Consider the following 25732-nt stretch of genomic DNA (forward strand, 5'->3'; position numbering starts at 1 on the left):
GACAGGGAATCGGTTGAATCTAAGGCATCGTCAGGTGTAGCTGACGTGCAATAACCCTCATATGGGAAGGTTGTCGCGGGTATCAAGGTGGGAATCTTGCACCTTGACTATCCGACTACCTCATTAACAATGAAACAGCAGAGCATACACTTTGTGCCTGCCCCGCTGGGGACCGAATCATGTTTTTAGAGTTCATCAGAGTCGTACACTCACCATCTGACCTGAAAGACCACTCACCATACAAATTAATCGGGTTTATTTGGTCCAGTGTGAATAGATTTGAGCCACATTAAACCCTTGCGGGTTGCGGTGAAGGGTCGAATAGACTCACTCACTTTGGACCTAATTAATCTAACCATTCCTAGTCAGTTGTATTGAAATCATCTTTATTGTCAAATTGTGATTGATAATATTTATATGGTAATGTTGATGTTAATATTCTCATGTTGGAATTATGAATACTCTGATCCGTTACTTGATTGAAATTTTATATCACTAAACATGATCATTTTTTATTTGAAATGCGTTTCGCTACACGGTAGCTTCATCAGTTACCGGTAATGGCCAGTAATGCAGGTAATAACATAACTACAACTATGATGATCATTTCAAAAATTTTGAACCTTCCTCTGATCGTCTGTTTGACAATATTATTTTTGTAACAAGGTTGAAAATGTCCTATCCTATGCTACCAAGACCATCATTCACCGAAGTTGTCACGTCGAAAAGTAAATCAACAGAATTATGTTAGGAATCACACGTTAAAAGGTAAGACCTCGTTAATCCTTAGCTCGCACAAGTTTCGACTTCTGAGGGTTGTCGTTCGTAGGAGTGCGACAGCTGGTTAACGGAAAAACATATTTTAAACAGACAGACAGACAGATTTCAATCGATTGGATTCTCACTTGATAATTTTCATCCTAGAAAAATTCAGTCTGGAAGAACTGAAATCATACATTTTTATAGAACTGTAAACAATCCAGTGAGACTTTCAAATAATGTTTACTTCTTAAAAACAATGTTCAAAAAAGAAACAATCAAATTTATTCGTCTAGACACCCAAAACTGCACAAAATAACATAACGAAGAACTGGTAATTTTGTTTGTTGATGTAAATTTGAATTCATAATCGCAATATCCGGATGTTCGAGTGGGGCCAGTCAAATAAGTAATAACATAACTATGGATATAATAATTATTTAAAAAGTTCAGGCACTCACCCTTATTGTCCGTTTGACAGTAGTACTCCTGTAACAAAGTTGAAAATTTCTTAACCTATGCCACCAAGACCATCATTCAACGAAGTTATCACGACGAAAACTAAATCATCAGAATTATATAACTACATTCATCCATCAGCAGAACTCGTTTTTAATTAGATGTATCCTCGTAATCATAAGTAGCGAAACTAGATTCAGAATGAAATAGATACTTCAGTTCGATTTTCACAAATATTATAGAGGATGTTGTGGAAGATTCTTATTGGGGGAAACAATTTTTTTTCTTGATATGAGTACCAAATTTTCGTTTGAGAGAATCTTTCATGAATAAGGTTGAGTCATTTTTAGCCATATTTTCTATAATTTGAGCTTGAAATTGTTCCAGAATAATATTTAAAAACAAATGCGTCGACAGTCGAAAGAAAGGGGAAAAATGGTGTTTTTTTAAAAGAAATAGAGGTAGATTTTTTCACCGACTCTATCAAATGGAAGGGATTGAATGAAAACCATTGAAGTTTTTATGAAATTTTGTACCTACTAAATTGATATGCTGATTACCTTTGAAGGAATTGAAGAGGCTTTGATAGAATTGTCGCTGAACAATCTGATCCTTTCAAAATGTTCAATCGTCTGCCATTTTAATTTCAATTTTAGTTACCAGACATGTAGGTATGAATTTTTCCCTTGACTCAAAAAAATCAATGTAGGTTCCAAATAAAGACATGACGTGAAGTCATTTTCACTTCAAAGGGATTTGACAGTCGTTTTTTTACAAAAAGCTTCAAGTTACAAGAAGTTGTCGCCACCATTGACCAAAGATCACTTTCTACTACATGACTAATGTCTAGGTCTGAAAAATTGTGTACCCTGTGAAGACAAAGCGAACCAAGAACACGAGCTTTCTGTATTCATTCGAATGAGATTCTTGTCAGTTTGAAGTGGGTCGAAACATTTTTGGAATTCGAGAGTAAGAAAATTGTTGTACTCCAATGATTAGCAAAATAGTTTGATTCATGCGGTCTAGATAGTGTCTGAGGAGTTAATGATAATAATATGTATTAATTCACTTTCTTATGATCGTTTACAGTGAATATACATGTACATATAAAAATGAACAGTGAATAAATAAAATACATCCGACGAGGCAAAATGATCTGTCTGTGTGTAAGAAATGAGAATACTGAATCTGATATTGGATGAGATTCATGCTTTAAATAAAGTACTAAGATATAAATTCAAAATAGCTGCATTTGAAAATAATATAAATAAATAAAACCGATAAATCTAGTGAAATAAGTACTAAATATAGATAATAATATAAGTTAAAACTGGACATATTCAAACAGAATATGAAAAATCAAAATAAACTAATGTATTAAATGGGTACCAAGTATGGATAAAAAACATAATTTTGAACTGGACACATTTTTGGACATAATATAAATAAATCAAACAATCAATGGATATTGAGATTTTAATCATGAGGATTCCAGACTACAAACAAATCAATACACAATATATATCCACAATCGTGGAAGTAAGTAATTAAATTTATATTTGTCTATGTATCTCTGCTCGTGATATATTCTTGACAAATAAATTTTTTGAGATTTGTTTCGCATTTTGAATTTTAAGGAAGAAAGAGTTTTGGTCTTAGATACCAGAAGGATTTCTGCCCAACTGATTTGAACATTAATGGTATAACGATACTATTATTTCGACGTGTAGCATATTTATGGTGATAAGTAGTTAATTCTTTCTTGTTTTTATGGTGTACAGCAGTAATATTTATGAAAAACAGCTGTCTGGGATCAAATATTCCAGATTTTGAATAAAGTAGATCGCTAGGGTAGTCGTAACCTTTCCGTAGGATACATCTGATAAATCTCTTCTGCATAACCTCAAGGCAATGTGGATGAGTTTTCGACACTCCACCCCAACCAATTATGCCATATCTCAGTTTGAAGAGTAGATCTCGATATATTATATATTTTTCCTGGTCCTTCCAGACATAGAAGGCAATAAATTTGGCCTCCCCAATTTCAGTACGAGACGTTAGATCATTCTGGTGTTTGAGTGCATAATAGTCTCATGCGCTACGCGATTCTTTTCATCTGCTGTCACAAACATCAAGACTTTCCAGTGATCTCAATTCTGCCCTAGACGTGGTGAGCTTGAACTCTTTAGTAACCTTTTTGGAATCTATTCATATAATACATAAAATATAATTATACTCAACTGTTCCTCCGCTAATAACCCTTCGCGGTTGATGCGGTTTTTTTTGAAATTAAAAAAAAGTACCATTATATGACTACGACAGGACAAGGTGTTGATAATTATAGCCTCCTACATCTCATTATGAATCCTTCAGTTCCAGGGCTCAACCCACTGAGGAATGTGAATATATAGTTGTTGAATGAGACCAGATCTGCTTCGACCGCAAAGTAAATCTTGTCTTTCGATTCATCCTAGTGTAGCAGCAGGAATGAATGATGGGTGGGTTTCAATTCAGCAACAAAGTTCTGATCTCCTCGAAAAACAAACCAGATTGATCGACTCTTTGGGTAACCTTCATGAAAGAAACACTAAACCATTGTCGTTTGCAGAGAAGGGGATTCGAACTGACTTCATAGTCTCCAGTCATTCTATTGGGTAGAGACTCCAACCTCAAAAGTCTATGGTGTTCAAGTCATCGTAAACGTAAATAGAATGACCTAGGACATAAACTCTTATGAAGGTGCACCATTATATCGATTCTCCGTGTTTCAACGGAGTTTGTATTGATACTTGCCGCGAGAATTTTGTCTCAATTGCGATCATTTTTTGGAAATGGGAATTCTAGTAAAAAAAATATGAAGTCGAATGCTGTAGTCATGCTGAATTATGTTATATCTTATGCAACTGAACCTTATTCCAATCATTCCAATTTATTACCGTTTCCTCACTCGTTTTTTGATACAGAGCATAAAAGTTCAGGCAATGCTACCATCTATTCTGTTGCTCCCTTCAGATATACACAACTATTCTTAGTATGACATTACTGAAAGTAGATATCTCTATCTAAACGTAGACTATTAATCACTATGACAAACAACTCTATGATTGAACAAAAGAAGTAATAATAAAAATTATCAATATGGACTTCAAATATACTTCACACTATTTAGAGGAATCCCAGATCTTTTAAAATAGAAAATGGATATTTTAAATAATTTGTATGTTACAATCTACAATCTAAAATAATTCAAATTGTCTCTCAAACACTATAAAATGATAAGAAAACCTGAATGATCTAGACAACCTGAAGGAATGGAAATCAGACAGGATTATACCTAGTTCTTTTAAAATTCGTCAACAATCTACGTGCCAATTACAACAACCCAAAATGTTCCGAAAAAAATTCTTCATTTCGTAAAGTATTCACTACTTTTGATCAACGCGTTGTTTACAAATACGCGATTCAAGTTCAGGGTGACAATGTATCAGAATTTTTTCAAACTTGAAGAAGTCAAGTCCTGGTCAACGAACTTTATGCAGTGGAGACTAGAATAAGAAACTTGCAAATATGTTCAACTAGAAGATGATTAGAAAGAAATCGGTTTCTGATGTTGATGACTTATACGCGTGTCATGATTTGTTTGTCAATTGCTGTATGACGACAGAAAACAGTGAATATTCTTCATTTACAGCTCAGTTGTTTGGAAAAATTCGAAGAAATAACTCATTTTAACACCCCAAAAGTATAAAAAATAACCAAATATTATGATATGAGGAATTTGATGATCCAAAAAGTTTTGTGAATTGTTCGGTTTCCAAAAAAAAATTATTCAATTCTCTACATGGGTAATGATACTCTCAATGAAACCATCAAGTTAGATATTTGGAAAATTATTTCATATATCAATTTTAACAGAAAGTGACTAGATGCTGCATTTAGGCAATACATTCTCAAGACAAACTTTTTGTGAAAGATAGGTTTCAGCTTTCAACTTCCATATCTTCATACAAAAAAGTGGGAATCTTCTGACCATTCACGTTTTACACATCTTTCCGAAGTGGTTTTTCCTTCCTTTGGAGGTTTTCACATTCTTTTTTATGAAGACGGGGCAAATCTTCCTTACCCAAGAGGATTCTGGAGGAAAGGGTTGAAAATTATTGCACATTTTGGATAGAATAGAGAAATTTCAAGAAATGTAGCATTTGGCCTCATGAAACGCAGAATATTTCACGGCATTTTTTGTAGGCAGTGCAACTAATTCTACATACACCGAGTCCTATGATTAGTATCATAGGAAAAACTGAAATTTTTCAAAAATGTAATAAGCTGTATAGGACGCTGATGATGTTTCCCCTATATAACAAAAAACACCCCGGTACATGATTGAGTTCTTGATTAACTAACATCTTCATCTCATAACTCAGTTCATCTCATAACTGTTATTTGAACAAACTGGTTTACAAGCGTGGGCTTGATTTTTATAGCAAATATCTATCATAAGATTATTCAAATGAGATACTGAAGACATTCAGTCAACGAACTCAAAATGAACAAATTGGTTAAGACTTTCGCAGCCGAGGTTTTCAGTGTTACTATCTTCATTCGGGTGGAGGCCGTCGTAGTTTGGAAGTGCATCCTAACGTTTCGCTAGCACGAATGGCTGGCTTCTTCAGAGGTTTATTAATCTTGATGATTCACCGATGACTAGTGATAGTTCGTAGCAAATCGTACGAACAATCGTACGATTTATATTTGAAATGTACTCATTGTGTAATTACTGTCATATATCAATATGAAAAAGTTTAGAGAAACGCAAATAATGGAAGAACTGGTAGCAATAACATACGTGTTCCCCTTACCAGATAGGTAATTGCAAGTAAAATTCAAAGACAGACTTAAATATAGGGTATTCCTGTTGAAGAACTGAATTTGATGAATATCAAAGGTGATTTCCAAGCACCCAAATCACTAAACGCTATATCAGTGTTCTCTGAGCAACCTCAAATGAACTTTCAGATCTTTGATAAAACAACTGAATTGTAGTCATTCTATTTGGAGTCGGCTTCACTTCCAAATTAAAAAAAAATCAATAACTTGACAACGGCCCATTGTAGCTGAAAACAAATTCAATGCTGATTGGGAAACTATATGGGACAACTTTATCGACGAAGAAATGTAACACCCGATACACCAGATTCTGTTTTCGAGTTCTAAAATTTCTGCCATAAACCTTCCAACCGCTACGTTTCCTGTTCTGGAATTAGTGAAGTATTTGTCTCGAAAATAATCATCATCATTAACCGAATCAATAAGTATTCTTGGAGCGTTTTGTAGTTATATTAGTTGAGCTAGGAAGCTTGTACGCTTACAAAGACAAAATTTCTAATTAATTTCATTTTATTATTCCAAACAAACCCCTAAAATTTATTTCCAATGTAATTTTTTGTCTTATTATTTGTTTACCATTAAAATTCATTTCCGATAGCGTGTTTCCTTTCAAACAAAAATTGTATCCTGGGTTTTTTGCCCAAAATGAACCAGTTCGCAGTAAAAAGTTATTTTACGAACAACTACAGAGATACATCGTCATAAATGCGAAAATACGAAACTAATTTATCTAGTAGGTCGCTATTAGCGATAGTGACAATAAAATCGGTATGACGCTGTCAGTTTGTGAATTTTCGAAATTGAATTAATACTAATTGTGTTTTGTTGTCCTGTTCTTAATTTGTTACTTTAATAATTCACTTGTTATCAAAATGGCATACACAAATGAGGAAATGGCTGATATGCATTACGTTTACGGTCTGTCGCAGGGAAATGGGTTAGAAGCTTCTAGAAGATATGCTGAAATGTTTTCTCAACGGCAGCATCCTTCACATAAAATATTTGCTCGACTTCATCACCGATTACGAGAATATGATTCATTCAACAAAAGAACGCAGGATTGTGGTCGTCATCGAGAAGTACGAACACCACAGTTTGAGGAAGCAGAACAACACACTACCAGTACTAGAAAGATTGCTTTCCAAGTGAATGTGGATCATATGACGGTATTTCGAATTTTAAAGGAACAACTCTCATACCCTTACCATCTGCAACGAGTACAGGCACTGTTACCGCGAGACTTTTCGAACCGTCTTCAATTTTGCAATTGGATGCTGGAAATGCTTAGAAGAAATTGTGACTTTCTGAAGACGATAGAATTCACAGACGAATGTAGTTTTCCTCGGGACAAGATCATTCATTTTCATAATTACCACATATGAGCAGATGAAAACCCTCACGCTATTGTCGAAACTAACCATCAAAAACAGTTTTCTCTTAACGTGTGGATCGGAGTTATTGGGGATTATTTAATTGGGCCTCATTTTCTACCTCCTCGATTAAATGGTGAGGCATACGTTCAATTCTTGAGAGAGGTGCATCCAGTACTGCTGGAGGAAGTTCCTTTGGGCGTCAGAAGGGATATGTTTTCCATACATGATGTGGCTCCCGCCCATTTTAGTCAAGTAGCACGTCAGCATTCAACTGAAACATATGCAAATCAGTGGATACGTCGAGGAGGACCACAGAACTGACCCGTTTGATCCCCGGATCTCAATCGTCTCGATTTCATTATTTTGGGCCATTTACTGTATTTGGTTTATCGTACTCCTGTTCTCGATGTAGAGGACTTGAGAAACCGAATCATCGATGCGTGCAGGGTAATCAGAGAGACTCCAGGAATATTTAAGCGAATACGTGGCTCAATGCGCCGACGTCTAGACGCATGCGTAATGTCTGAAGGTGGACATATTGAACATTCACTATGATTTCTTCATGTTGTGTGTTTTGTTATAACTTTCACCATCGTTTTGATGCGTTTGTGACGTTTGTAATGCGGTGCATTTTCTTGATGGAACAGAATATTCTTTTTCTTCAAAGGGGGACGTCATTTCGACCTTCAAACGCGTCAATAATGCCATATTATAATCGTTGTTGATGGTTTTTCCCCTTTCGAGATATTCGTCTTCACACGCTTTGGAGTTGGTTCACAACGTGTTGTTCAGAATCAACAATTTGTTATTATTTTGGTAGATTGTAAGCTCGCGCGACTCACACTTTGAACAGAGCTTTCGCATACCCAAATATTCATGCACGATATGTCCAATACGTTTCTTTGATATCTTTAGGGCCTTAGTGAACCAATTTCCAGGGCCGTAATTTAAAAGGGATTAATTCACACAATTATAATTAAATATTACCGAAACATCCCTAAATATAAAATTGAATTCAATCTCTCAGTATGAAGTGAACGTCAACGAAACAAAAAATACAACAAAAAATACAGGTCCGTATTGAAAACTTCAAAGATGGGGTTGGCCCAAGTCAGATGACACCCTGTATAAAAAATTCATAGACATATTCTGATAGCCCACATCAAGTGCCAATAGCAAAATGTAGACAGATTTTCAATCTTCTGTGAATATAGAAGATATAGGTGGAAAAATAATTTGAGATTTTTTGGTTTTTCCTGTATATCTCCAGAACCAAAAGAGCTACATTCGATTTTTTCACATCATTGAATAGGTCTCTGAAATAGGCAACTTTGCAACAGTTCAACCGACACTATATCTCTTATCGTTTACGAGATCCCTATGTACAGAAACGAATTTGAATAGCCCGGTATATTTTCAAATCATTCAAGTGGTAGAAACGGTAGCCGATCAGTTCGACTCAAATTTTTCTATTTGTGCAGGTGGAAAATAATTAATAGATAATGAGTAATATATAATCGCAAATAATGTGTACGTACATTTTCATTAGAGGTAAATGAACTGAAAGAAAATGAATGAAGTGACAACCGATAATTGATAAATAATTAAATGCATAATTACTAGAAATGTTTTGTATACGTAATATACAAAACATTGCTTGCAATCCAATATTTTGAGTTGAAAAATTTCAACCTGAAATTAAAAATTTATTATTTTTCCAATTTTCATATTCAAGTCCGATTTTCAATCAATGATTCCAGACAAGAAGCTGCAGAAATGATGAATTAGTCGAAATCAATGGAATGAATGAATGATGAATTTTGGGTATTTCATTCTCATTTCTACTTATAACGAATTTATTATTTTCGTGTTTCTTATTCAGAACTTGAATAAGAAATTTTATTTTACGTTGAAATTCGGTATGTAGTCTCAAAATGTATTTTTCAGCAACTTTTTCGAATAGTTAACTAACTCATTGCGGTATAATCAACGCGAAGCAAAAAATATCGAGAATTAGTCCTTTTCGCAGAAACACAGGCTGAGTTTAAGGTTGTCACTCGAGCTGAGTATTATGAAAAGTGCGGCCCATGAAGGCCAAAAATCAAATATCTGCTTTCAAAAATGACTGAAATGCAGGGGTGTCTTCGCCTTCAATGTATCACACTGTATGATAACACAGATCCGATTGATTTGACGAAATATTTCACATTTGAACAATTTTGCGCAAAATTCTAAGTTGAATATATGAAATCAAAATGTTTGTTCATAATTGCTTTTGGAAAGTTCGAATTATTCGATAATTCGGATCCATTTTGTGTTGACAAATAACCACGAAATGTGATATAACGAATGTAATAACCAGATTATTTGTACACGTTATTGCAGCGGAATATAAATATATCGGAAATTACGGTCATCAAATACTCATCATGTACTAGATATATTTATTATAATTGCATATTAATGGAAACTGGGTTCAAGGTTTTCAGGTGATACTTCGTAAATATCTCAGTATGACAGATTGTGGAAGGTAACAAATACTCAAAAAAGGTCGATGAAAAACTGATTTTTCCTCCACAAAAAATGACTTTCGTTGAATATGACAATTACACCTATGAAATAGTATTTCAAAAATTCAGATTCGTAATTCCATCATTACTCCATTGTACTAGGTATTCAGGTAGGTATTCAGGAGATCAGGAAATCAAATACAGTCAAGATTATTTGATTACGAATTCTCAAAAACACACATTTATGAGCAATAAGGTAAGCAATAAGGTAATACATTACTCCATGCTGGTCAACAAAGTTGATTTCAAATGATGTTTCACTTCATATAAAGATGAATTCAGGAGAGGAATTATCCTGTTCAAAAATAACGGTGCCAGATAGGAAATGCATCCTTCGTATTTAGATGTAACATGGTTTGGAATGTTGAAATTATTGAACCTGGTATTGATGCTACGGATATTAGAACGACGTACTATGAGCTCTAATAAATACAGGGGTATTTTGTTTTTGATGAGTTTGAAAAGAAATATTGTGATCAGATATTCCATTCTACACTTTATGTTTAATTCTCTCAATCCTATCAGGAAAGGAGTAATGTGCTCTCTATAAGGTACACAGCAAACAAAACGCATACAAGAATTTTGAATGCGTTGCAACTTTTGTCGATTATATTCCGGTAGAAAATTATAATACACTGGAGCGCAGTATTCTATATGTGGATAGATAAGGGATTTGACTAGTTTAAGTTTCATTTCGGTTGATAGTTGATATTTAAATTTTTGAAGTGATTTCAGTTTGAAGAACGCTATTTTAAATATATTGGAGTTTGGTTGACATGTTTTGTCGGACATCACTAACAGATTTGAAACTTCAACCTGAGAAAATAATGGGATATAAATTGAAATAGGTGAGAGATTGAAGCGGAATTGAATGAAGAGATTAAGTACGAAAGGAAATTCCATACGGAACAGATCATTGTTAGCTCAGTTGGTAGGGAGAGTCAATTTATACGCAAAACATTAGTGACTAATGAAAAAATCAATTATGAAACTGTAGAAAAACGAGATGAAATTTCGAAATATTCATCTTTCCCAACTACCTACACCGTATATTAGGGAAGCACTGGAAAAGGCTAGTGGAGGATAGCAAGTTTGTGGAACAAAATAAAATAACTATTCAGCAATGGAAAATGAGAAATAAAACTTGCTATGCTTCAACCACTTGAATATGTAACTAACAATACTGAAGTTTCGCACTATGAGAGTTCATTACAAAAACAAGTGGTTTCAAAACATTGAAAGTTTTATTTGTAATTTTTCATGATGCTCTCCTACCACGTAGTAATGGCTACTCCGCTACATCCATCAATTTACTATTTAGTAATCCTGAAGGGTAACTAGACCATGTGCTTTGACCTGTTGAATATTCTTGATTGATTCCAGTACGTTTTATCATTAGGTCATGTTAAAAAAACTTGTGTGTGACATCTAGTTGTATAATTCCCATATAGTATATTCAGTTTATATGTAATTTTCATCATTTATTGTTAAATCATCTGAAAATGGAATTTTTAACAGCTGATGATCGACTGTATTGTCAAACATGCGCCAAACTAACTGACTGTTATAAGGAAACAAGTATAGCTGAGGCTCCAGTCAATCTAATAATAACACTAAAGTTTTTCAACCTCAACCTCTAACTCAACCTCTAACGGAAGCAAGAAACTCTTTGGAAGGTTGAGAATAGATGAACATTCCAACCTAGCAGACCACTATTATAATATTCATGCAGTCATTGTTCACTGTGGTTCTGGCGTTTAATTTGGTCATTATTACGCCTTGGTCAAAGAAGAAACGGACTGGTTTAAGTTTGACGATAGTCGTGTCACGAAGTGTTCTGGCGATGCATTGAATTTATTGGAGCCTCTGGAGACACCCTACATTTTGTTTTATAAGAGAGAGGACATTGTTAGATCAAGATCTTCAGATGATGTGGTGCTGCAGGTTTTTCCGGGTTTTCCTGCAGCTGAAAAAGCAAATGCGCTACTGGAATCAATGAAGTCGCCCCGGAGCGCCAATTAATTTTTATTGTTGTTTTTATTTTATTTTTATCGTTGTTTTAATAAAACACTTTCACAGTTGAACAGATAGACTCATGACAGATGTATTTATAACGTTGCTATTTATATGATGGAATTTCAGAAATGTATAAAATTGGGAATAATTTTTTAAAATCAATTGAAAAAAATTCAGAACAAAATCTGTTTTGTGCTGTATGCTATGCATGAACAAATTTATAAATTTATAGAAAACAACGTTTCGCATTTAGACCTTCAGGTTTCTTCAATCAAAAGTGACGATCACTGAAATTTGAATGAAAAGTATGTTCCAAAAAAAATTCATAATTTTCTTAATAATATGATTCGAATGAAGGAAATTTTTCAAACAAATCAAAATGTATTATAATTTTTCATCGTTAGATCGTGTAAAAAAACTTGTGAGTTATGTATCATGGTAGGTTTTTCATCTCAAGAAAACATCTTCGCTGACATCTATTTGTAAAATACTCATAAATTATAATCAATATATTTGATGAAATTCCCAAAATTGGGAATAGGTTTTAACAATCATTTGAAAAAAAATTAGAACAAAATATTTTTTGTACAATTCAAAATGAGAAGGTGTACTATTTTTCTAAAACAGCAAGAAATTTTGATTAAGAGATTTCAATAAAAGAAGAAAAATTAAAATAAAAACTGGAATGTAATACTCTTCTCAAAGCGCATTTCATCAACCAAATTTGCGTTTTCAGGAGATGGAGACTACGTCAATGAATCCGGTGGAAAAAAAATTAATCACAGAATCACAAACTTATTAGATAGAAGGATACGAACCTGATACTATTCCAGAGTCAGTGAAACTCAAAATGAACCTGAAACAAAATATCAATAATGAATGATTATTGCAATTCATATCAAGTCGAATGAAATCAGTAACACACAAGTTTTATTATTTTTGGTACAAGTAGGTACATTGTTTTATACTTGATGAATATAAGATAAACAGTTGAGGAAAAACAACAAAGTGACAAATAATAATCAATACATATAATAAAAATGTAATGAATACAAATGATTGGTTCCACTGATTGCTCTGTTCATCTATCTGTGCATTTGTGCATGATATTCTCGAAAAAGGCTCGATTTTGATGTGGTTTTTATTGATGTGATATGATGAGTTTCACTGAACATATGTCGTTCAATTCATTCGAATCAGTTCATAAATGAATAAGTTATATCAATTCGAGAAATCATGTCAAAAATAATATTATTATTATTAATTTGAAGATAATGAAGACGATACTGTTATATTATATAAATACTTTTTTGATTTTACTGAATCTTACTGTATTGGCTATATTTATAGTTTGTGAAACTCTATTACAATAAATCAGAGTTATACCAATGAATTAGAGTTTTTTACTGTTAGAGAATCTGGAAAAAAATCAAAAACGTTCACAATGAATAGATTGTTCTGTATATATTTCATTGAATCCATCTACTTCAGAGTATTAAACCACTGGCCATTGTACATGAATCGCTGGAAGATCTTTTTTTTTATTTCGCTCCCCTGAAAAAAAAATTGAGGGAATCTTTCAAAGAAAGGAAAAAACTAATCAATTTAAAAAAAGTAAAAAGCCTCAATCTTCCTTTCCTAAAAAGATACCCTTCTCAATTTCAACAAAATTCCAAGGGCTGGGGTTCAATCAAATAGGCGAATGAATGTCTCTACGTACTGTCATCGATGACACGAGTAGATTCAACTCATTCGTGATATGAAGCTGTAATTTTACAGATGAATTGAGTGCATTATTTTTCATAGGTGCTGAAACATTGGATTTTCATAGGTGCCGACACATTGGATGTCCACCAGTGAGGATGACAGTTTTCCATTGTGAGTTAAATTTGACTTCTCAAACTTTTATATTAGCTTCACCTGTATGTATGTATGTTTGTTCGTTTATTTGTCAGTTTGTTTGTAACTCTTAATCTCGGGATCTGTATTTGACAGAATTAACGATGTTACTGCTTGATCTATTCGCGGGCAGATGGAGCTGTACGTAACCTTCTTGATATATCGACATTATTGCTTGATCTATTCACGGGCAGATGGCGCTGTACGTAAAATGTACCTAACGAAACCACTATTTCACCCACCAAAAGTTCCGCTGGGTGAAAAAGTATTACTTTCAGATCCATGTATATATACCTGTTCTAGAAATTTGCAACAGTGACTGATCCTGACTTTGAGAAACTATTATCATCATCAACAATGGAATAGTTCCAAATGCTTCCAATAACTGTCCAATAAACTTATCAATCACGAGCAGTCCCGCAGCTCATTACGAAATTTAGCAATCAAACTGTCTCTGAGGTGGTGAGAGAGTTATGGCACCTAATTTAATCAACATCCACTATAGACTTTAATAGACGGCATTATCGATTGTGGGGTAAATTGGTGTCGGGTGTCTGGTCCATGCTGTAATTTACCAAAACTTCCTAACTTCTGAAGGAAATTTCTCGAGGTAGTCTCTTTGGAGTACAGACAATAGAATGTGAGTTAACTACTGCGAATTTCAACAAAGTGATAACCCCAAGGCCGTCTGAAGGAAGAGTGTAGTCGATGGAAAAAAAAAGAAGTGATTCATGAACAGAATTATCAAAATGAAATCCCTAAGAATTGATTTCTGACTCCGAAAGTTTTCAATGTGAAATATTCCCCAAGAATATTGAATGAAACTCCGAAAAAAAAGTCTGAATTTGACAGTTTATATTTTCGAATATACAAAGTGGATAAACAAAATGAAGTCATCTACAGGATTTACATCAACCTTTGAACATGTAAATTTTTCATTTTCAAGTGAGACCTTTTTTTCCGGTAGCTTGGTGGGTTGATGTGGGTGGTTTGCTCGACACACTCAATCGACCGCTGTTTGGACCGGTGGTTCAAACCGCAAGGCCGGACAATCGATTTTCACTTCCTATCTTCTAACCCGTGTTAGAAATCACACGTTATTCGCGAAAACCTCGTTAGTCCTGAGCTCCCATAAATTTCGACTTCTGAAATTGTCATTCGTAGGGAGGCGACAGCTGCTTAACGAAAAAACAGATTTTAGCAGATGACAGAATCTTCTCAAAGTAGGTTCTCGAATTTCAAAATTTCTCCAATAGGTATTGTGACGGCAAAAGATGGTGTTGTATAGCGAAACATGTTGAAGTACCATGTTGGAGTGTGGTTTTTGAATCCTCTAACCAACATTTCAGAATGATCCTGAGGATATGTGAAATATATTTGCAAGTATATCTACAGTCAATGTAAAAGATGATTGATTTCAATTTCATTTCATTCGACTGTCAAAAGTATGGAAACATGAACAAAATATATCGTTGTGTGCTAGAGGGGAAGATTCGCTAAGTCGCACTAGTGACGTATAGGAATGAGCACTATTTTCATAACAGATGAATATGATGACAATTACGGAATATCTGAACCTGAGAGGTGCACCAACTTTTTCTTTGAGTTACTCTACGATAGTACATTATTCGATGTTATTGTTCAGGGCATTTCTGATCATATGTATCGACTTATATTAACAAAAACATAATAGCTTCCTTTGATATTCTTGCTCCTGTCCGCGTTATTAGGACTACCAAACCACCTGCACCTTGGCTTCCATATAATATTACAGAAATCGAACGAATCTGAGATAAGGCATTGAAAAAATATAAAAAGACAAAACTTTGAATTGATTGCAAATACCTTAAAGATATCAGAAACTATGATACTACCTCAATACGACGGCTAGACTTCAATAAATAGTAAACGATATGGAATTCCTCAAGAATTGAAAAGTAATTCAGAAATTTATTCACATTTTATCAATAACAGTCATATGAATAAATCTTTTAGTCGACTTTCTTTTTCTAATAAATAACAGTCTTGAAGAAAACTCTTAATTCCATTTTTCAACCGTTACTTTTATTCATGTTCAACGCCACTTGAATATCAGAAGTAACGCCACTGAATCGCTGTTTATGCGGATTTTTTTAATAAAAAAACAAAGGAAAAATAAATGAAAAAGTTTAGTCGAAATAAGATGAGAAAACAAGAAAGAAATATCCATAATGAAACAAATTTGTATCCTGATAACTCGGAATGCGTTTCGCTGGATAGTAGCTTCCTCAGTCGAAATTATCAGTGTGAAATTTTTTCTCATCATCATGGATGGTGTTATTGATTTTCGTCAAGTGAAGGGTCAGTATGAAAATTGTTTCATCAATATGAATATTGTTATTGGTTCTCAGCAAGAAACGGATAAGTGTATCAATAATCTTGAAGATAATATATTCTCAGAAGGAGATTTTCAATTAAAGAAGTGATACCATATATTCTTTATAAAAAAATTGAATTCAGGAAAACCGTAGAGATTGTATACATTCGAATGATTAAAAATCCCCAAACATGCCCGTACCTGAAATAAGGTTGTTCAATCTCCAGATTTAATGGATATCCCATTCATGCCTTCGGCATTTTCTAATTAAGCCGTAGCACGTTCTGGGAACGTGACATTTTTCCAGATATATTTTTCATTTTTCTTATTAGATTAGGGCTTACTGGTTCGGTTATCTCTTTGTGTAAATCTAACTAAATTTCAATTTCCAGTTATGATATTTTGAGCCTCAAAATGTATTATAAATATAACCGGATACTTGATTGAAATTTACGAGCTTATATCTGGTATGAAACTGAAAAAAATATTTTATAGTGGAACGTCTCTTGAGAAAATTTCATATTGTGGAGACTGTTGAGTAGATATCATGGATATCATGGAACTGCCAACCTGAGATGGGTTACGTAGAAGTGAGATCTAAACATTTATCAATCATTTCAGGTATCAACTTTTATATTCAATTACACTATCGCTAAGTCCTCAAATATGAAAGTAACTGTAGAATATATTCTATAAATATTTGAAATTCTCTTCGATATTGTCAAAAGTTTCATATAGAGAAAGAAAAAAATATATACAATAGAGAATGTTCATGAAGATATGTAGAACATGCATAGAAGTTTATTTAATATACAAATCGGAAGAAAAAGAATCCCATCTGAAACAACTATTTCCACACGAACATTGAATCACAAGTTGAAGATTGATTTTTCAAAAATTTCATTCTCTACAGAAAAAATAGATACACAAAAATAATAAATTGAAGTTATTGTCGAAAAATGAAATAAAAATGTAGTAGCTTCTGCAAATTATGAAGCACATTACAGCATAGAACAGAAATAAATTGTTTTAATGTATATTGTTATCAAATGAAAAATTATATATTCACAGAATGTACTTTGAGCCTGTTAACTATATGCCTGTTCTCCCAATATCTGGTCAAAAATAACAAGTTTTCAGTTTCATAGGTTTGAATTCACAAATGAATTTTTATAAAATATCAGCTGTGGCATCATGATCATGATCAAATTAAACAATGGAACCAATATGTTCTTTTGTCATCACAAAATTATCATTACGTTATACTATTGATAGTCTTCGAAACACTATCAAACTAATTGAAAATGAAGCTGAAATTCAGTACACTAGCAATAAACCTGAACCAAGTAGAATGAAAATCCAAACCATTATCGTCTCCAGTCATAATAATATACGAACTGGAAGTTCTGTGAATTTTTTGGGAATCTAACTAGACGGCTCGTTAAATTGGCCAGTCATAACAAACAACTATATAAAAATATATCATCCCATATTTATTATTTATTTTTATTATTTTATAGAATGAATGCAGTTCTGCAATAAATGTTTCTCGATTGCAAAAAAAGAAGAATTAGGAATCATTGCAGATCTTTCAGCATTCGACCACTGCCAACCATTGTTCATAAAATATTCCTTTGCCATCTTAACATATATACAGTGCATTCCATTTAAAACGAGCTATCCTGAATAGCTTTTGGTACAATGATTTGCAGGAAAAATAAAAAAAAACACGTCAACAATAGTATACAGGAAGACACATTTTGACATATTCACATTTGATGTTACTTCCCCCATGATGAGCAGATTTTAACAAAGTATAAAACATATGGTCTAAAACCTATGGTTCGGGAGCTACAAATTATTTGAGTTGAAAACGAGCCACCCTGAATGAATTTTGTAACGATGACTTTCAGGAAAAATAAAAAAACAATTTAACACTAGTTTACAGGGGGGCACATTTTGACATATTCACATTTGATCTAACTTTTCCTATCACACCCCCGGATCTTGTCACCATTTTTTTCGAATAGATCAATTGTTTTGCATTATCAGATGTTCCATGATGAACAGATTTTAACAAAGTAGAATATAAAGGGTGTACCTGAATAAGTGTAAAACATTCGAAAAGGTGATTCCTCATCGAAAACAAGATAGAATCTTTCATATAAAGAAACTTCATTGGAGCATCCCTTATTAAAATACAGCCCCTTAAAGGGGGTACATTAAATTTGTATAACAATTTTTTTTCACAAGCACTGAAAAAGTTACAATATTGAAATTGACCTGATGTTTTGTACTACCAAAAAGACACTGAGCCAGTAATTTATTTGGTTTACCCCATGGTTGTAAGGGGTGGAAAACGCAACCCCTAAAATTTATTTCCAATGTAACTTTTTGTTTTATTTTTTGTTTACCATTTGAAAATCTATTTCCGATAGCCTGTTTCATTCTTAACAAAAAATATCTCATGGGTTTTTTACATTTACGATTTATATAAATGAATACAGGGAAATGTTAAAATATTGTACTTTGAAAAAGCGGCTTTACAGCTGTTTCTATTTTTTATATTGAAAATGAGACGGATATTTCGCTTTCGAAATCCTCCCATGAAATAACATTATATGCCAAGTGGGAGTAAATTAATGCATAGTAGGTATCAATAAGAGCTATCTGATTCACCGTAGACTTCAGTTTTAAAATTGCATAAAATCCAGACCTTAATTTCTTGCAAACATGCTGCAGTTGGTCACTCCATGTTAAACACTGATCTAGATAGGTCCCTAGAAATTTTGAATTGGTACTAGTTGATACAACATCAATAGTTATGTTATCGTGACTTTCTCTGCATTTGAAATTGATGCATAAGGTTTTATTCAAGTTTAAGATGAGATTATTACATCTAGATCTATTACATCAGTTTTTAAATTAATATATAATGTGTGTAATATCATCGAACCGACTTGAAGCATCAATGTCATGAGAGTGAATCATTTTCCACACGATTTATATTAGCTTCACCTTGATAGGTTGTTAAAAAAAAAATCAAAATAATAAATATAGTTTAAAAAACTGAAAAACACGCTTATATAGCATATGAAACATAAAAGTAAAAAATAAATATAGTTTAAAAACTGAAAAACATGCTTTCATAGAACATCAAACTAAAAACTTAAAAATAAATATAGTTTGAAAAAACTAAAAAACACGATTTTAAAGAACATTGAACTGAATAGTTAAAAATGATTATAGTTTTAAAAAACTAAAAAACACGCTTTTACAGAACATCGAACTAAAAAGTTAATTTTTTTTTAAATAAGCTTGAAATAATAACGATCGAAAAATACTAGTATTATTGTGACAAAAGCGTGGGCGCTTTGTGTCATTTTTTTGTATTTCTATTTAAAAGCGTGTATTTTTATTTTTTCAAAACTATATTTATTAGTAATGAGATCCTAGCCAAATATTTTCAATTACACTCTCAAAAGTATGACCGACATCTTCAAATACTTGTGATTTTTTCAATCCTTCCTATGAAGGTATCAGTTTCATCTTTTCAATGTCATCAACTACCCGAAACATTCATCGAGGAGAAGAAATCCAGTGAAAGTGTTTTGGGGTGAATAATGGAACAAAAAATATCTTTTCTTTCAGCACACATTTTATCAATTTCATTTCGGACCAGCACACTTGGTATTGAAGAAGAAAAAAGCGGGAATTATCACACCAGCCCGCATAAATGTCCTCAGATAATTTAATCCATAAATTACATGAAAATGCTCCCTATGAAAATTAGGCTCGATATTTTATGCCAAGTGTCAACATAGAAAGACTCTGACCCTCTTTACATCGCGGCGGTTTGATGAAATTCAAATTTCAGACCGGCTTATTATCCCGTTGGGATGAAGGATTTCGGAGGATTCTACCTTCCAGTCGGTCATATATGTAAACGTCTGTCGGTAATGAACATTATTATAACAAAGTGGAAAACAGCAATACAAACACTCCATTTGGGATCTGCCGAGTCATCTAATTTGATCCAAATTGATCCTAAACAAACAAGCAGCAAACTTCACTCCATTACAATAATCATGCCTTTGTTCATGTTCAGTTAATCAACAGTCCTTGGTTCCACACGAAAATGAGTTTGAGATTGACTCAGTGTTGGGACTTCACAGCGGGTGAACTCCATATCATATTGTTGACAGTGGAGAATATAGTTCGGACAAAAATCCAGCAAATATAACCCAACTAGCAATTCCGTATTTTATAATAGTTGCGGAAACGTTCTGGAGAAACAAATTATAAAACTACATTTCTCCCTGAAATGTTTTTAATGTGTTTATAAAACTGCTATAAATAGGAAATTGGCACCGTTTTATAAAACATTATAGTTATTATCAATATTTTGTAAGACCTTTTACAAACACTACAAAACAGTTTTATTAACATTTTGGCAGTTACTATAAAATTTGTATTAACACTCTTAAAAAGTTATTTAGTTAAGACTTGCCTTACTGCACCTTTGCAACATATTTAAGCGATACCTATAAAATAATCCGAAGACAGTTTTATTAGAGTTTTTAAGTAGTTCCAAGTAGGCGTTATAAAATATAATACAGCCGAAAACGATAACAATAAAATGAAAAAGTGTTAAAAATGTTTTCTTGAAGACGCAAGAAGTAATTTTGTATTGGACACTAGGAAAATATAATTCATATGTCACCATATGTCACCACTTTTGCACTCATAAACTGTTAAAGACATTGTTTGTGTTTCGAAGATTGATATTTTCATTGCAAATGAAATTTTATTGACAAATATATAGCTCATTATTAGCAAAATTTAAGCGCGCCACTCACTCATAAATGTTTTCAGTAAAATTATTGATTATACAAAAATTCACTCTGTCGAAGTATTAATTTGTTAGTCACAAACTTAACTCACTTTATTCTAAATATTATAATGTTATAATATTAATGTATTTTTCAGCTGTAAATATAACTATATGTACGGTATTTCATATTTCCAACTCATCTAATTTCAGTATCCCGGATCGCTATTATTTAAAATGGCGTCGTTCTATAAAATAAATTGGTATCACTAGCAAGCATTTCAACGTATTTTAGCTACTATGCTACCCCTATAAAACTTTTGAGAAACACTTAGTTCTGGGAGTGATGGTATTGCAGCAGAGTCGGACTACTTTTAAAGCTGTAGGTTTCTACAAAAGTGCTTGTATAAATAAAGGATTTCTCACATACAGTTTGGATAAATATTATCTGTCGGGATGTTTTGGCTAAAAAGTTTCTTTCATCGATTATAAAGGCTAAACGACGGGTTTTAACCATTATAATAACCTATTCCTGTTTTTTGCAAAAAAAAATTGAAGCACTAGGTTAGGTGGGATAGTTTTAAGTGTTTTTTTCAGTATTTCCAATATACAGGGCAACTCAAAGCTTCCAGAAAGTAGTGTTCCTCAAGGGTCTATTTTGGGACCACTGCTATTTGCCATATATACGTCGAATTTAGTCAAGAGTTATTAGTACTGCAAAATACACCTATATGCTGATGACACTCAACTTTATTATAGCTTTCCTCCACAAATCTCTGATACTGCTTGTTGTCGAATAAATGAAGATCTCAAAGCTTTCACAGGGGCAGCCTCAAACCACTGTCTGATTATAAATGATAGTAAATTTAATGTCATTGTTTTCAGCTCCAAAATCAATCGCAGTACTGTACTTAATGATTTTGATGTTAGTATGAATGAAACTTTTCTCATAACTGTTCAAGAAGCAAAAAGTCTGAGATTTCTCCTAGATGCCGATCTCAGATTTGAAAGACATGTGAATATACTCACACAACGTGCATATTTCATGTTGAGGATTATATACGGTCAAAGACATTTCTTTTCATTGGGGTTGAGGACAATATTATGTGAGGCAACAGTCCTTTCAAATTTAAATTATGCAGATGTGTTCTTTGGTCTATGTTTAACTAGTCAATATAAATCGAAAATTCAAAAAGTTCAAAATTCTTGCTTGAGGTTGATCTATCTATGGCATAAGGAGACGTCAAAGAATTTCACACAACTTAAAACTGTTGGCTGGTTGAATATGAGTAATAGAAGAGTTCTTCGTTCTGCAGTACTCTTCCATAAAGTCATACTGACCAAAACCCCAACATATCTTCATAGAAAAATTACTCATCGGACAGATGTTCACAACCTCAATGTTAGAAATGAAGGTTCATCAACACCTTCTAGTTTTTGACTTGAACTTTTCAGACGCAGTTTCAGTTATCAAGTTTGCGCAATCTATAATAATATTCTTGAATTAATTAAAAACAGTGGGCTTCAGCGATATCAAATTGGATTTAAAGATATTTATTTGAAAGTCAGTGATCTATTTTATTATTAACCGCATCATACCATACCTTAATTACAGTAGAACGTATTATTTCATAATAATGCTCTTATAACACCGCAGCGAATTTTTGGGGTTAGGTGGAAGAGCAATTAATAACGATTCATCGTTATAAAAATTGAACTTCGCTTTTTGTTTTCAACTTATTCATATTTTTGTCCATACTGTTCATCAACTGTTGTACCTTATTAGTTGTAAACAATAAAGACATTTATTATTATTATACACAAAATTAGTATCATCATAGTACTTCTAATGCACCAAAAACTGATCGTATGCCCGACGAGAGACGAGGAGCCTGCCTTCCGTTGACGTATGCGTGAAAGAAAGGTAAGCCAGACAAACTGGTGCCGTTACGCGTTAGGTAAAGAAGTGGTTTACCCTCCCGGGAGAAGTTATTATTTAAAAAAAATATTTTCAATCATCTTAATTCATTTGCCGAAAACTTGAAAAACTCGACCAACATATTCATTTCGTTCAGGTTGGAGACCAGCTCCCTTACCCTTTTAGCTGATTTTTGTCGAAGAAGGACAAATGGGTTCATGACTAAGGGGATGTTGGCGGTATGAAGTCCTCAGACATCAGTATCGCCCTTCACGGGGTTCCCCTACTTGGCTGGGGCGGGATAGATGAAAAATCTATCCGTCCGTTAACGGGGGACATGAGGGCCTTAGTCGTCAGAGTGTCAGGGGGCTTCTATATCGAGAGTGGTCGTCTACAGCATAGTCTATAGCTTCCCTAACTAAAACTTGAAAAACTTTTTCGGTTCATAAAAATTAACTTTCGATAGGAATAAAATTGGAATATGAACTGTATATTTGTGATCCAAGGTACATGTTACCCATGCGGTAGCTGATGGGAATTTTGAACTAACTTTAATCATGTTTTAAACCTTTATCCAAACGAAATCATTCAACAGGATAAACTCGAATCCTCTCCTGTACAATTAAAGAACTCGTTTATTATCTGAAATACGCGGGAGATAAGGAAAAGAATGATTATGGGACGTCGTAACATCGGGGGAATTTGAAACCTCGTTGAGAGTTGAAGAATTTTCATTAGAAGATTTGCACGTCTCTACATTTACTTTAGAAGTATTTTAATAAAGTGGTGGCGATGAAATGATATTTCTTTCATGTTCTTTGCGTTTGAGATGAAAGGCCCATTAGGAAACTTGAAAGGTTATACGGAAATTTGAGCCATCGTCGATGTGAATGGCGGTCATTGAAATGGATATTGAAAGTTTTTCGGGTGTTTTCGTCAGTTTAGGAACTCAGAATATAATTTGTTTGGAGAAGGAAAAAATTTGTAGCCACGTTCAGGATATTTCATCACTTCACTGATCGATTTGTTTCTTAATGTAGATTCAATGTGAAATTTACGTACAGTACCTGCACTAAGGCATTCTTACCGCATAAAAGAACAAACGAGAAAATAAAACGTTCAATTTGAGTACAGCCAAGAAGATGATAGTACAGCCAGCTATCGAAAGCGCTCGCATATAATAAATAGAAGTCATGAAGTTTCAAATACTTTTTATGTTAATATTGAAATATCGAAAATAAAGGAAAATTAGTTGCATCATTCAAAAGAAAATCCGTAGGGGTCTTTGGAATTTTCCGGTCGTTCTTCACGTTGCGTAAAATGTTGTTCCTCGAATTCAACCTTGTTCGTCTTCAGTATTATCAATTTGAAAATTATTTGCGTTTCATCAGACATTCTTCAAATCATAAATCACTCAACCTCAAACAATTCACCTCTAAAAATGAAATAAAGTATAGGAATATAAATTTTCTCGAAGGTGTTTTCAATTTCACGCTTTCCCTGCCAATTTTACTTGCGAAATTGCACAAAAAGTCCAATAAAACGACAGGAAATATAAACCGCAAGAAGCTGTAACTGAAAGATATATTTTCGCAATCGATTCCTTCTTCACAGGGTATTAGACTATGATATAATTATATTACACCCTGAAATGTCACTGAGAATATTACCTTGTGTTGTTGAATAAGAACATGAATATGATACCTGATGAATTCAATAATGATATAATAATAATAATAATGTTTATTTATCAAAAAATTACAATATTGAATATATCAGTAGTGCTTGAGAGATGCATAAATAAACAATGGCATCACTGAAGAAACAATCGCAAGATTGCTCCTTGTGCGTGATATAGCCTCTAGAAAAGATTCAACAAAATGACAAAAAAAAAATTCATGTAACACATAAGACAATATTTAAAATAACATAATGATTGGTTGTCAGTTTCATGCAAGATATTACATGATATAAATATCACAGTCGAGTCGGTAAAAGCGTCGCATCCAGATCAAGTGAATAACACGATCGGTTTGAAATCTCAGTGAAACATAATATACATATATCACATTATAAATTATCTAAATATCACCAATAGATGGTTAACAGTTTTATGCAAGGTATCACATGAGATAAATATCACAGTCGGTAAAAAGTCACATCTAGATTCTTATTAGAGATATATGTCATTGTTTTTTGAATATGACAAACAATTTGTTAAAGCTTATAAATTATAACAGGTTTGAATTTTTGCACTTTTTACAGTAAAATAATTTTTTGGAATATATCTCTGTCATAACTATTTAGTCAATTTTTTACTTGTTTCTTGAACTTAATGTAGTTTTGACTAGTTTTTATGGTTTCAGGTAGTAAATCCCAAGTTTTTGGACCCAGATAGCTGCAGTGTCTCTGTCCCACTGTTTTGTTACATTTCGGAACCACAACACTATGTTTTTGTCTCCTAGTATTGTATGGGTGATCCGAGCGTGTTATTTTAATTTCATTTTTATATATTTTCTGCAACATTTTTTGGCAATAGAGTTGTCTAACATCGAAAATGCCACTTTCTTTGTATAAATTATCGCTTGGATACATCCTTCCTTTGCCCAAGATAATTTTAAGAATTTTTCTTTGTACAATATTGAGGCAATTTAAGTGTGTGTC

At 33.1% G+C, this 25732-nt stretch overlaps 1 protein-coding gene and 1 long non-coding RNA gene across 5 annotated transcripts in view; one reads left to right on the forward strand and one right to left on the reverse strand.

The window, feature by feature from the left end:
- The window catches only part of LOC111507244 (Ig-like and fibronectin type-III domain-containing protein 2), a 507957-nt gene that overhangs the window by 287825 nt on the left and 194400 nt on the right, over nt 1–25732 (reverse strand). For 2 of the 4 annotated variants that reach the window (XM_074178772.1, XM_074178769.1), the window contains exon 3: nt 12883–12920. The exons of 1 other annotated variant lie outside the window; for it this stretch is intronic. The gene's annotated coding sequence lies outside the window, so the exon portion shown is untranslated. Of the gene's footprint in view, nt 1–1220; nt 1249–12882; nt 12921–25732 lie in introns of all 4 variants that reach the window. One more of the 4 variants, XM_074178770.1, reaches the window with a different exon arrangement.
- LOC141483859 (uncharacterized) lies at nt 16066–25723 on the forward strand. Its single transcript, XR_012466329.1, has 2 exons — nt 16066–16303; nt 25435–25723. It is a non-coding gene; the product is annotated as an uncharacterized lncRNA (long non-coding RNA).

This window comes from Leptinotarsa decemlineata, unplaced genomic scaffold (assembly GCF_025532065.1).
Source record: "Leptinotarsa decemlineata unplaced genomic scaffold, Ldec_3_MD MMD2_tig00004307_RagTag_RagTag, whole genome shotgun sequence".
Taxonomy (NCBI): Eukaryota; Metazoa; Arthropoda; class Insecta; order Coleoptera; family Chrysomelidae; genus Leptinotarsa; species Leptinotarsa decemlineata.